General features: G+C 40.2%; 1 pseudogene; it reads right to left on the reverse strand.

Annotated features, from left to right (window-relative positions):
- Nucleotides 1–528: 528 nt before the first annotated feature.
- LOC104861783 overlaps nt 529–4848 on the reverse strand; it is a 7157-nt pseudogene continuing 2837 nt past the window's right edge.

Consider the following 4848-nt stretch of genomic DNA (forward strand, 5'->3'; position numbering starts at 1 on the left):
TTTTTTTTTTTTTATTTCTTATTGAAAGTATTTATTCTTCATATACAGGACATAATTTTAGGATTCCAAACTACTTATTTTTTCAAATACATCCAAGACATTGACTGAAAGTGAAATCAGAAAATGAAAAATAACAAAAAGAGAACTGAGAAAATTTCAAAATAACTTGGTTTCATTATATTTGATATAGATTTTAAAATAAAATGAGTACATCCAAGAAAATTTTCTTAGAACAAAATTTCCAACTTCTTGCAAATATTAAGGCAGCCAGAAGAATCCGAAAAACATTGTTCTTTTATAATCATGTATGTTTCCTCTTAATGTATTCTAAACACCTGGTTCCACTTTGCATTTCAGTACAGAAACAACTATATTGAAGATAAAGTTACATTAGATGCTCCATGATACTCTGGGAGGAGGGATGCCTCTGTTTTATAAAATATGCCTGGAGGCAAATGCCTTTGGAGAAGTGTTTGGTCAAAACATGGTCCTCTATATTGGACTCTAGAAGAAATCAATCAGCTCCTTCTACTGCTGTGTGGCAACGGGTTTCACATTGTATGGACCTTCACTCAGGTGAGTTCTAAGTCTCAAATAATTTGGATCCCCAAAGATCTGTGCAATTGTCTTGGAATTGGCAAGTGCTTTCACCAGTTCATATTTGGCATCCTTTGAAGCTTTGTCACGCTCTACAGGCCGGTCCATGACATATTCTGCAAAGCCTGGACTGTTAAACATAAGTTTCTGAGCCCAAGGTTGGTCTGCAATGGTCATAAACTCTTAAGGCAGCACAGTGTAGTTCAGGGAAGGGCTGATTACTGATGCCCTGGAAGTGCTCCTGCAGGTCCCGAGATAAAGAGGTAAACCAAGATTCTGTCATCCTCGGAAGGTCATCAGTCTGCTGTTCAGGTGGTAAATACAGAAGAGATGAAACTGCATCTAAGAATCTAATTTTTACTTCTGTGGAGGCATTCTTTGCTTGATGTCCCATTCCCATAAGCAAGCGTTCAAAGTGAGTTCCTGTTTTATGAACAACCTGCTTTCCTTCTACATTGGGTCCCAGGACTCCAGTTGGGTCTACAGCTATGCCAGTCATGGTGGGATCCTGACTTTCCATCATTTCATACACCTTTCCCATGCCGGGCATGTTGTCACACGCCTGTAATCCCAGCACTTGGGAGGCTGAGGCAGGAGAATCGCTGTGAGTTTGATACCAGCCTGGGCTACATAGTGAGTTCCAGGTCAGTCTCAACTACATAGTGAGACCCTGTCTCAAAAAACAAGCAAACAAACAAAAAAGACAAATACCTTTCCCACAAAGACGGGATAACACTCACAGATCTGCTGAGGACTATCCATGACAGCCAGCTTTCCAAAACACTTCACAAATCCTGGCAAACAGAAGCTAAAGAAAGGGTCAGAATCTGCCCCCACAATTATATTAGAAATTTGGTCAATTACTCCTTCTTGAGCAAAGTACTGTCATCCATGAGGGGTATATGCCATTGAGGTCGCCATCTCTCTACAAGTGGCTCTCATACACTCTATATCAAACAACATCATTTGGTTTCATTACATTTTTCAAATCATCCAGTAGATTGCTTTCAAATAAAGCTTCCAGTCCAGCCTGTGTTAGTGATGTTCTTGACAGGGATTTGATGGCTGCTTTAGCTACAGACAGATTCTCTCCACCAATGCAATAAACAATTTGTTTTAGTAGTTCAGCATTATTTAGAATCTCAGTAACAGCATCAGAATTTTCAACAGTTCTTCCAACCTGAGACACAGTGAGGAATTTTTACAGAATCATCAGGGTGAGTCCGTCCCCTCTGTAGGTCAACCCTGAGGTTCCTGGCCACATAAACCAGTTCCAACGGCTTGAAGCAATCTCTCCAGAATGGATACACACAAAGTAGTCTGTTCTCTTGCTTTTTTTTCTCTCCAAGTCTTGCTCCGTGGTAAGTCAGAGAGGTCAGGAGATCAAGTCATCCCTCAGAGGCTGGCCTTGAATCCCATCTCTTGCCTGTCGGCCTTGGGTCCTGCCCTTCTCTGCCATTTTGTCAAATTTCTGTCGCTGGTTCTCGTTTAGCAGGCAGAAAAGGGGGCCGAGGTGCAGCTCTGCCGCCTGCTCGAAGCTCGCTGAACAGTACAGCCTGTACCACCCATTGCAGCACCTCGAGCTATTCCAGCGGCCTTTGCAGCCGCACCGCCTCCCTCGGCTGTGCCCCCCGCCCCGTCTTGCTGGCTCCTCTCCCTGGATCCTCTTCTAATAAGACCTGTATTGTGACTGGTGCTGATAATATCTCTAGGGCCAAACACTTTACAATGCCTCTAACCTGCAGATTTGGGGAACTAGTTTTTAACTCTGCTTTCCTAGTTTTCCCAGAATGTCCTACCCCATTATTAAGAGATTTTTTCCCCCCTTTAGGGGCAACTCTTTATCTGACACCCTTTTGGAGGACATTAGTAAAAGCCCAAGAAGTTGTTAAAGCTTTGTGGTTTTTTTTTGTTCTGTTTGGTTTTTTGGTACCGGGGTTCAAACTAAGGACCTTGTGTTTGCAAGCAGGCGGCGGTACCACTGAGCTAAATCGCCAGCCCTCTAGAGCTTTAAGAGACGTTATTCCTAGGTCATAAACTTAAGTTTATGACTTCCCAAGTCACTCCATAGTGATAGCAGATCTTTTGTCTCCAAAGTGACACAAGAAGTTTTACAAGCTTTGGGAATAGTTTATTATCTTCGTATCTCTTGGCATCCTCGGACATCAGAAAAGGTTAAACGGGCCAATTTACACATTTAAACCACCCTCAAAAGAACTATGCCAAGAAACCTCAGAGTTTTGGCTAAAACTGTTACCTTTTGATTTACTAAGAATTAAAACTGCTCCTAAAGCATCTCATTAGCTAAGCCCTTATGACATGCTCTGATAGGCCATTTCTAGCTGCTGATCTAGCCATGGACCCTAAGATACAAAAAATGATTAAATACATCACCAATCTAGGTCAGGTACAAAAGGATTTACTAAAATATGCCAATAAAGTCCTTCCAGCACTAGACTGTGAAACTCATATCCCTAAAATTCAACCCACGGATCACGTGTTACTTGAAGTTTAGAAAAAAGAGTCACCTTTAGATCAGCGCCTTCCTAAATAAAAGGGCCCCTACCAAGTTCTTTTAAACACGCCCACTGCTGTCAAGTTACAGAGACATACTTCTTGGGTTCATTTATCAAAAATTAAACTTGTTCCTTTTGAGACTCTAGAGGATCAAGAAGTCAAAGAGACAGGGGCATGTGCACCTTTAAAAGACAAATATTCAGGCTGGGGATTTAGCTCAATGGTTCCACCGCCTGCCTCATAAGCACAAGGACCCAAGTTTCATCCCCCCTCCACCAAAAAAAAAAAAAGTAAAAGACAAATATTCTTCAGGAAGAATAAGAAACCTAATTCCCAATAAATTAAATAAGTTCATTTGGCCTAAATATATTCTGTCACAGCTGCACTATATCTGTTAAAATTAAATTCAGATTATTCATTTTTCCCCCAACCCTTATACCATTTTCCAATAGGGGAATTAATGTCCCCTGGGTCCAACAGTATGCCAAAAGCATTAACAAAGATGCATGCTGGATTTGTGAATAATTGCCCATTTCTAGTGCATCTGGGCTACCATGGTGGGTATCATATTGACAGAGAGAGGATTAGATAAAACTTCAAAATTTTATAGAACAGCTACAAAGCACAATACTTTTAAACTTTACAACCAGGTCTAATGTCTCTCAGTGGCCAATAAATGAGACTCTTCATCAAAAAGGCCAGGAGAAAAGCTTTTCTCTAGCCACAATTAATATTTTTTAATAATTGGCTGTCATCCTGGTTCCCTAGAGCAACCTGATGAAAACAAAGCACTCATTTTTTTCTAGCTATGATAGTGCACATTAGAATTCTTATCTGTTGCATGATTCATTGTTGTTATGGGCTAATGTCTCCTATGTCCTTGCCTCCTTTAATCAGACTATCAAAGGATCATGGTTCTTCGAAAGATAAAACCCTGTATTTCCCCCCCTGGCTAGTCAGGATCAATGAGCCTCTTTAGCCTGAAGCAGTTACTGAAGACAACCATCAGCCTTCTGCAAACTCTTAAGAGTAAGGGACCAAGGGCTGTGGTTCTGCTACCTGCCTCACAAACGCAAGTACAAAATCCCCAGTACAAAAAAAAAAAAAAAAAAAAAAAAAAAAAAAAAAGTAAGGAAGCAAAGTCTGAGGGGGAAAATGAGGTTGGAGAGAAAAAAATAAAGCAAGGTAAAGGAGAGACAAGAAGATCAAAAAATTTTAAATGGCATTTTAAAGAAAAACTGCAGCTTCAGAACACAAGCCTGGTTTATTTACTGTTTTTTTTTTTCCCTTCTCCCAAAACAGCAAAACTGGGCAATTCCCTTCCAGATGCAAATGGGTCTGCCCATACCCTTTTTCTCCAAAATGTTTCTTTTACCCATAAAGGGACCTCCCTTTTGACATTTCCCATAGAAATAGCTCACTAAATGTGGGCCATCCTCTCTCATCTTTTAAGCCTAAGAATGAGCCTGAGACTGAGACTAAATCTATAGATTATTGAATTCTATAGATTTCCAACTCCCAAAACATCTAAAAAATCCCTAGTTCCCAACTGTATTGTGCCTCATTTCTTTGAGCACACACAGTCTACTCTTGAGTGTATCCTATATCTACTTCTAATAAATCCTCTCATGCCTCTTTTATCGATGTGACCTAAAAATTCTTTTTCCTTGCTTGAGAGGAGTCAGCAACACTGTATACTTATCTTTTTTTTTTTTTTTTTTTTTTTTTTTTTTT

This window comes from Fukomys damarensis, unplaced genomic scaffold, assembly GCF_012274545.1.
Source record: "Fukomys damarensis isolate Sample0158 unplaced genomic scaffold, DMR_v1.0_HiC HiC_scaffold_19, whole genome shotgun sequence".
Classification (NCBI taxonomy): domain Eukaryota; kingdom Metazoa; phylum Chordata; class Mammalia; order Rodentia; family Bathyergidae; genus Fukomys; species Fukomys damarensis.